The following is a 9854-nucleotide window of genomic DNA, read 5'->3' as shown; positions in this document are numbered from 1 at the left end:
ATCTCCATTTATCCGTGTTCGTGCAATACGCCGACACTATCAAAGCCAACAACGTTAGTTCCGAAGCTATTCGATTACGCCTTTTCCCTTTCTCCTTGAGAGATAGAGCGAGAGCGTGGCTTCAATCCCTGCCTTCCAATTCCATAACTACGTGGGACGAATTGAAGAGAGTATTCTTAGCGAGATATTTTCCGCCTAGCAAAACTGCTATGCTTAGAGGTCAAATCAACGGATTTACCCAGAAAGATAACGAATCACTCTTCGAAGCTTAGGAACGTTACAAGGACATGCTTAGAATATGCCCTCATCATGGACTCGAACCATGGCTGATCATCCATACTTTCTATGGTGGTCTCTTATATAACACTAAAATGACTATAGATGCCGCTGCTGGCGGAGCATTAATGGACAAACCCCATGATGAAGCATACAAACTCATAGAGAACATGGCACAAAACCATTACCAATGGGGAGGAGAACGAGCCGCTCTAGAGAAAGCCCAAACCAAAGGAGGAATGTACGAAATAAGTGGTATAGACCGCGTTAACGCTAAAGTAGACGCTTTAACTCAAAAGATCGAGAATTTAACCATCACTCCTTCAGCCACCGCTGCCGCTGTAGCACCTAACTGCGAGATTTGTGGATTGACTGGGCATGTAGTTGCTGAATGCCAACTCTTGACTGGAGTCCCATCTGATCAAGTAAATTACGCTCAAGGAAACCCTTATTCTAACACGTACAACCCTGGATGGAAAAACCACCCGAACTTTTCTTATAAGAACAACAATGCGTTGTACGCGCCTGGACAAGCACCTGCTGTACCACCTGGCTACCAAAAAGCGCCTGTAGCTGCTCAAAACACCCCTAGGAAGTCGAACCTAGAAATCATGATGGAGAACTTCATAGCTTCCCAACAACAAACCAATAAAGACTTCCTGAATCAAAACATCCACAATAGCGAGCAACTAAAACAACTATCGAACAAAGTAGATGCTTTAGCTAAGCATAACAAAATGTTAGAAACTCAAATCTCACAAGTGGCTCAACAACAAGCACCTACTGCTGCCCCTGCTGGCACGTTTCCTGCTCAACCTCAACCAAATCCTAAAGGACATGCGAACGCGATAACACTACGAAGTGGAACGAATTACGATGGACCCATAGATCCTAGAACCCAAAACGTACCCATGTCACAACAAGAGCCAAAGGAAACCCAAAAGAAAACAACTGACGAACAAACTGTTAAGACTGATGAGAACAATAACGAAGTGGAACCCGAAAAAGAGAAACCTTATGTTCCACCACCACCTTATAAGCCACCAATTCCTTACCCTCAGAGATTAGCTAAATCAAAAACCGAAGCGCAATTTAAAAGATTTGTAGAACTTCTGAAGCAATTAAACATAACCATACCGTTCACAGAAGCCATAACTGAGATGCCTTCATACGCTAAGTTCTTAAAAGAAATCTTATCAAACAAAAAGAAACTCGAGGATAACGAAACTATAACGCTTACCGCTGAATGTAGCGCTATCATCCAAAACAACATGCCTCCAAAACTGAAAGACCCTGGTAGTTTCTCTATACCCTGCGTAATTGGAAAAACCATCATAGAGAAAGCCTTGTGCGATTTAGGAGCTAGTGTTAGTTTGATGCCTCTTTCGACCTGTAAGAAACTCAACCTAGGTGAGCTTAAAGCAACAAGAATGTCTCTTCAACTAGCAGACCGTTCAGTTAAGTACCCTGTAGGAATGTTAGAGAATATCCCTGTCCGTGTAGGTCAATTCTACATCCCAACTGACTTCATCATTATGGATATCCAAGAAGATTCTAACATCCCGATCATATTAGGAAGACCATTTTTAGCAACCGCTGGTGCAATTATAGATGTAAAGCGAGGAAAGCTTACTTTCGAAGTAGGAGAAGAGAAAATAGAATTTATACTTTCCCAATTCCTAAAAGCACCTTCTATAATTGACACATGCTGTTCTGCTAACATAATCGACGAGTGTGTCAAGGAAATAAAATCCGAACCAAATAAGGAAACCGACATCCTAAGAATTCCTATGCCGCCAATTTTTGAAGATGACAACTGGCGTGAGGAATATCAAGATAACCATCTGAGTGAATGCTTAGCTTTAACTCCTGATCCTATACCTGGACCTAAGAAACCTGCTATAGAGCTGAAGACACTTCCTACCGATCTTAGATATGAGTTTCTAGACGAAGAACTAAACCGACCAGTTATAGTGAACGCCAACTTAGGACGAAGCGAGACTGAAAAATTACTTAATGTCCTAAGAAAATACCCTACCGCTTTAGGATACAACATATCAGATCTGAAAGGTATAAGCCCTTCTCTGTGTATGCACCGCATTATGCTCGAAGACGATAGTAAAACCTCTAGGGAACATCAAAGGCGAATAAATCCTATTATGAGCGATGTGGTTAAAAAGGAAATCCAAAAACTGCTAGAAGCCGGAATAATATATCCTATATCCGATAGTAAATGGGTTAGTCCTGTTCACGTCGTACCAAAGAAAGGAGGAGTCATTGTAATCACTAATGCAAAAGGAGAATCTGTAGCACAACGTACCCAAACTGGATGGAGAATGTGCATTGACTATAGGAAGTTAAACAAAGCTACCCGAAAAGACCATTTCCCTTTACCTTTCATAGATCAAATGCTTGAACGCCTAGCTAAACACTCACATTTTTGTTATCTGGATGGATACTCCGGATTTTTCCAAATTCCTATCCACCCTGACGACCAAGAGAAGACCACATTCACCTGCCCTTATGGTACATTCGCTTATAGACGAATGCCTTTTGGACTCTGCAATGCACCCGCGACCTTCCAAAGATGCATGATGGCAATATTTGCCGACTTCCTAGATGGAATAATGGAGGTCTTTATGGACGACTTCTCTGTCTGTGGAGGAAGTTTTGAAACATGTTTAGAAAACCTTGAAATGGTGCTTAAACGATGCGTAAGCGTAAACCTAGTCCTTAATTGGGAAAAATGCCATTTCATGGTTCGACAAGGAATTGTACTTGGACACATCGTATCCGATAGAGGAATCGAAGTTGATAAAGCAAAAATCGAAATTATCGAAAACCTTCAACCTCCCAAAACCGTTAGAGAAATAAGAAGTTTTCTGGGACACGCTGGTTTTTACCGACGCTTCATTAAGGATTTCTCTAAAATAACCAAACCCTTAACTGAATTACTCATGAAAGACGCCGAATTTATTTTCACCGATAAATGCACTGAAGCATTTCAAACACTTAAACGAGCATTAATCTCTGCGCCAATTATGCAACCTCCCGACTGGAATGAGCCTTTCGAAATAATGTGTGACGCAAGTGATTATGCTGTAGGAGCTGTTCTAGGACAAAGAAAGGATAAGAAACTACATGTCATATATTATGCAAGTAGAACCCTAGACGAAGCTCAGATGAATTATGCCACGACAGAAAAAGAATTATTAGCTGTCGTATTCGCATTAGACAAATTCCGTTCTTACCTGGTAGGAGCCAAAATAATCATATACACCGACCACGCTGCCATTAGGTACCTCCTAACCAAAAAGGACGCCAAACCAAGACTTTTGAGATGGATCTTGTTACTGCAAGAATTCGACCTGGAAATTAAAGATAAGAAAGGCACTGAAAATGTCGTAGCAGATCACCTCTCTCGATTGGAAAATCTGAAACCCGAACAAGTACCAATTGACGACGATTTCCCTTATGAAAGACTCATCGCCCAATTAGAAGCAAATGAATTCGAACCGTACCGTCCAAACTCTGAAACCGAGAAATTAGCTGAAATAGCTTTAGCCCGATCTGACGCACCTTGGTATGCAGATTTCGTAAACTACCTAGCTGCTGGTGTGCTTCCTCCTGATCTAAGTTACCAACAGAAGAAGAAATTCTTCCATGACCTAAAACATTACTATTGGGACGACCCACTCTTGTTCAAAAGAGGCCCCGATGGAATCTTTAGACGTTATGTACCCGAAGAAGAAATAAGAAGCATAATAACACATTGCCATTCTGCACCGTGTGGAGGACACCATAGCACATCTAGAACCTGCGCCAAAATCCTTCAATCTGGACTATTCTGGCCCAACCTGTGGAAAGACGTCTATTTTGCTGTACTAAGCTGTGATAGATGCCAACGAATTGGAAACATTTCAAGACGCGATGAAATGCCTCAAAAAGGCATTTTGGAAGTAGAAATATTTGACGTCTGGGGAATAGACTTCATGGGACCGTTTCCATCGTCGTTTGGAAATCAATATATACTCGTAGCTGTCGATTACGTTTCAAAATGGATAGAAGCTATTGCTTCTCCTACAAACGATACACGAGTAGTTATCAAACTTTTTAAAAACATCATCTTTCCTAGGTTCGGTGTGCCAAGATTGGTGATTAGCGATGGTGGTTCTCATTTCATTTCAAGAATACTTGAGAAACTCCTTCGAAAATATGGAGTAAATCATCGAATAGCCACACCATACCATCCACAAACAAGCGGTCAAGTAGAAGTATCTAACCGCGAAATAAAACAAATATTGGAGAAAACTGTTGCTATATCTAGGAAAGATTGGTCAACCAAGCTAAATGAAGCTTTATGGGCTTATAGGACAGCTTTCAAAACTCCAATAGGAACTACCCCATTCAAACTCGTTTATGGAAAATCATGCCACCTACCGGTAGAGTTAGAACATAAAGCCTACTGGGCTATTAAGAACTTAAACCTAAACTACACTGCCGCTGGTGAGAAACGACTTCTAGACATAAACGAATTAGAAGAACTTAGACAAGACGCTTACGAAAACGCCAAAATCTATAAAGAGCGAACGAAAAATGGCACGACAAGCGTATATCTAGGAAAAATTTTAGCATAGGCGATAAAGTGCTTTTATTTAATTCTAGACTAAAATTATTTCCTGGTAAGTTACGATCTAGATGGTCTGGCCCTTTCGAAATAACTAACATATTTCCGAGTGGAGCGATAGAAATCAAAGGAGAAACCGTCAAACCTTTTGTCGTAAATGGGCAACGTCTTAATTATTACCATCATCTCGAATACGATGAAAACATCGAAGTTTTTAAACTTGACGAACTGCCCGCTCTTTCGAAAAAATAGTTTTCTATTTTAAAATCGTCGAGCTTACGACATTAAACAAAGCGCTTGGTGGGAGACAACCCACATTTATTTATTCTTTTTATTTTTATTTTATTTTATTTTTAAAATTTTAATTTTTAATTTTCATTTAACTATTCTATTTTTAATTATTCTAGATTTTAATTTTCTTATTATTTTTCATACATCTTATAATAACTATTATAATTATAGCCGCTTTCTTCATTCGAGAAAATACTTCCTTTTTATAATTATAATTATTATTATAACTTGTTTTATTTAATTTTATTTTTAAAATTAACACTAGCCTAGTTCTAACTTAATCTCAATATTTTCAACTTCTAGGTTTTTCATTTAACTACTAACTACGATGCAAGAAGTTGACAATATGGAAGTTGTGTTCCGTGGTAGAGGACAAGAAGCAAGATTTAACAAGCTGGCTGAAAGACACATGGAGTTGACTTGCTATCCTCACCAACCAACTATGGTGAAGCTTGGTATCGAAGAAAGCATCCTACACCTGCTTAACCAAATCGGTTGGAATGGTTCTCACTTGTTCCGCAAGTTTAGCACTTATCGGAAGCTCACCCTGGAATTCTTGAGCTCCCTGACCTATCTTCCAAACTGTGGACAAGGGCTGAAAAAAGGAGTTATTCTCTTTAGACTCTTTGGTATGGAGTTTAATTTCTGCATCCGAGACTTTGCTGAAATGTTAGAACTACCTCATGGACCTGATGCATACGCCCAAGTAGCTGAAGAAAATCTTCCATACTGGGAGTTGGAAAAATACTGGGGCAAGATCACTGGAAACGACAACCCTGAAGAGAATGAATTTCAATCTGAGAACATCCACAATCCTGCTTTCCGCTACTTTCACAAGATCCTCGCTCACTATATTTTTGGCAAGCCTGATAATGTCACTGAAGTTACTAGAGAAGAGCTGTTCATCATGTTTTGTACATCTCAGAATCGCCCGGTCAATGCCATCGCATTCATGCTAACAAACTTCGAACGCATCACGCAAGACGAAGTTTCACCCATTAGGATCGGCGGATTCGTCACTATGATTGCTAATGCCATAGGAATGAGAGTGCCTTTGCTTAGATTGACACCTTTTGGTACCCATACCTCTATGGACATCAATTTCTGCTTTAATCGAGGTATCATCGGTAATCTTGGACCTGATCGTTTTGAATTGCTCATTGATAACAAAGTTTGGTATCAGTTCACCTTACCGAATCCTAGGACGAGTGTGCACAACCCTACCAACTGGCTTTACTATGGTCAGATTCCTGAGAGAGAGCCATCACCTGAAACTCCTCAAGCTTATGAACATTTTGATGAGGAAATGCCTGCATCTGAATCTAAACCTGAAACACCTCCTGGTTATTATGAACCTCTTCCTGTTGATGAACCCATTCCTGATTACGAACCTCTTCCTATTGATGAACCTATATCTGAGTATGAGCCTGAAACTCGTTCTGAAAATTCTGTTGATGACTACACTGTTGATATGACTGATGTCGAGGTCGAGCAACAACAACCCGCTACATCTACCGCATCGGTGAATCAAAGAATGCCTAATCTGAATACGCACGAGCAAGCCATCACTGCGCTACAACAAGATGTACAACATGTGCGCAACGAGCTACACACTTTGCAAATGCATTTCTTCGATTTTATCGACACCGTAAATGCTCAGTTCGACGAAGTTTTCAAACACATTCAGTCTAATCAGAACAACAATAGACGTGGCTAGATGTTACCGTATTAGACTATCAGATTTTATTTCTAGTTTTAGTAATTTCTATTCCTAGTTTAGATTTACATTTTTCTGCACTTTTGCTTTCTGCTTCTGTTAACACTCAGTACTGGTTTAATATTAAATGCAAAATTCTTTTGATTACTGCTACTGTGTTATGTTACACTGCTATTGACTGCTATATATATACTTCCCTATAATTTTTTGCTGTTAATAGTATTAAAATCCGACACTATTATGAACTGATGGACAATATTAATGGTATCTGTCAGCACTGTCTGGTCACTTGCATGCGTGACCCACCTGCCTACAACAGGAGACGCACGTCTCCATCTGTGTGGGGCCAGCTGACACGAACCAAAGGAACAGGAGACGCACGTCTCCATGCTCTGCCCCAGCAGACTGGCTGCCTGAGACGCACGTCTCCCAAGGCCAGCAGTCTGTTTGACCATGCAGACCACTCTCTTTCCCTCTTGAATTTTGAATTTGAATTTCAAAATTCATCTTTCAATCTTCTTCATTCTTCCCCTATTTATTCCATTTAAACTCCATTAACCTCATTCATCCTCCATCATTCACCTCTTAAACTCTATTCATTTCCCACTTTTCTATTCTATTCAAACTTCAAACACCACCATTAATCCATTTTAATTCTCCATTAACCACCCCATTTTCAAACCTCACTATAAAACCACACCACCACCACTCTTCTTCTTCACAACTTTCATACCATTCTCTATTTCTCCTACACTTCATCTCTATTTTTCATTTCCACACTCACCATGCCTCCACGTTCATTAATCCGTAGTGAGCGTCCCGAGAGACCACCTCCCGACCTTTCAAACATTATCTTCCGAGATGATGACAATGATGCTCAACGAACTAAATATGTCGCCTTCTACGAACGTTCGGTTGTTCCCACAAAATTTGTGAACACCGAGTGTCTAGAAACTTTGGGTCTCATTGATGGTGTCACCCGTTTGCTCACTAAATCTAGCCTCCACCATCTTTGTACCGAACCCGTACCTACTTATGAGCCGCTCGTCTTAGAATTTTTGAGTTCCTTCAACTACGACACTCCCTCTAATCAACCACTCTCAACCGGTAGCATCCAATTTCGGATGTTCAACCGTGAATATGCTCTAGATCAAGATGTCGTAGCTTCATATTTGCATTTTAATCATGCACCAATTGCTCACCGCTCAATCTTTCAAGAACTCAATGGTCGATCCTGGGAGGATCTCGCTTTTGAATTTTGGTTCCATCTCACTGGAGAAAATCCTACCGGTTGGAGAGCTCTCCATGCTTCTCACATTCAAAACCCCGCTATACGTTATTTTCAACGTGTTTTGGGGCATATTATTTTTGCGAGATCTAACAACCACAAGGTAAACCAAAATGAATTATTTTTCCTTTACTGTGCGCTTAACAATATCCGTTTCAATGCCGCACCGTTTATGTTCCAACACATCCAAGGCTTAGTCAACGCCCCCGCTACGAACCCATTCTTGCTTGGCGGCATTATTACTACCTTGGCCTGTGCTTTAGGTCTTGGTGACGAGCTCCTCTCACTCTCACATCTCATGAAACCTGCTCAGTCACTCGATCTCACCTACTGCCGTGACTCCCACTTGGTTTCCCCCCGCCATGATGGCCGATACACTTTGGTCGTCAACAAAGTTCCTATTCCTTATGTCATCCTTCCATGTCCTGAAAGAATCAACATCCGTTATGTTCAACGTTGGAGGCTTATTGAAGACAACCCTCAAGATGACCAACAAGAACATCCTAATGAACCTATGGATGCAAATGAAGAAGAACTCAACCAAGGGCAAGCTGATGTCAACCAACCTCCTCCGAACAACCCTCCGCCTATCACTCTTGAAGCCATGTATGCTGCTATTCAACGCCAAGATCAACTCGTTCAAGCTATGCAGACAAACCAAACTGAAACAATTAGGCTCATCCGAGAGATGCAACAGGAGCACCGTGACTATGCTATTAGGAACGAAAGTCAATACGCTGAAATTGCTACATATTTGCATGATCTTGACATTCGTGTGAATGACTCTCCTGATAGACGTCGCCGTGTTCGTACAAGAGGCGCGAGCAGTTCTCGCAACCGCAACAATGAGGAGTAGTTCTTATGCACTGAGGACATTGCATCATTTAAGTCTGGGGGAGTCATATTATTTCTATTTCCTTTAGTTTTATTTTTCCCTTCAGTTATTTCCCTTCCTTGTAATGTTTTTCAAATTCAATAAAGAATATTTATGGAATTTAAGTCTTATATGTATAATTCCGTAGTTATTTCAATTTCTTCCATTTTCTTGAGCCATAACAAAAATTTTGCTCCTAAACGATAAACGCAAACCCCACACGTTCAAGAAATACAAAGCTACTCAAACACTCAACGCACTAAAACTGAATATAGTCAATATCCTTATTGTCCCAACACACTAAAACCCCGAGTATGCGTAACCGATTTGAGTACCCGTTATACCAAAACCACCGACTTTAAGTTTTGAAATAACCCTTAGTAGTTTATTCTAGCAGTCGGCACCGTCTTAGATACAAACTACGCAGAGAGTCGATGAATATAAGTGTATGATCCTCATAATAATAATTATGTGCTCAACCATAAGAAGAAATGTGCCTACTAAGTAAGGTGATCCTCACAAGATCATTTAACCTAACGGTCGCAAATCTCAAATACAAAGAATTTAAAAACTCACTGTCGATTGGTTCAGAAGTCATCTGGTACTGAACTTGGTAGGAAGGACTATTGTCCGATTCCCCACAATCTACAAGTGAATGCCAAGGAGTATACCACATATTGTGCCAGAACTCCATGAGAAGGATCATAGTCACTAACCGACTACTCTGCTATGTGCGTGTCAAGATAATGGGCTTAATGTGATTGCGCGCGAATGAAAAGGG

The 9854-nt window shown here is 40.5% G+C and overlaps 1 non-coding gene across 1 annotated transcript; it reads right to left on the bottom strand.

The window, feature by feature from the left end:
- Positions 1 to 209: 209 nt before the first annotated feature.
- Positions 210 to 316, bottom strand: LOC131621143 (small nucleolar RNA R71). Its single transcript, XR_009289472.1, has one exon. It is a non-coding gene; the product is annotated as a small nucleolar RNA R71 (small nucleolar RNA).
- Between the last annotated feature and the right edge of the window lie 9538 nt (positions 317 to 9854).

This window comes from Vicia villosa, linkage group LG7, assembly GCF_029867415.1.
Source record: "Vicia villosa cultivar HV-30 ecotype Madison, WI linkage group LG7, Vvil1.0, whole genome shotgun sequence".
Classification (NCBI taxonomy): Eukaryota; Viridiplantae; Streptophyta; class Magnoliopsida; order Fabales; family Fabaceae; genus Vicia; species Vicia villosa.
This window is presented reverse-complemented; position numbering and strand designations above follow the sequence as displayed.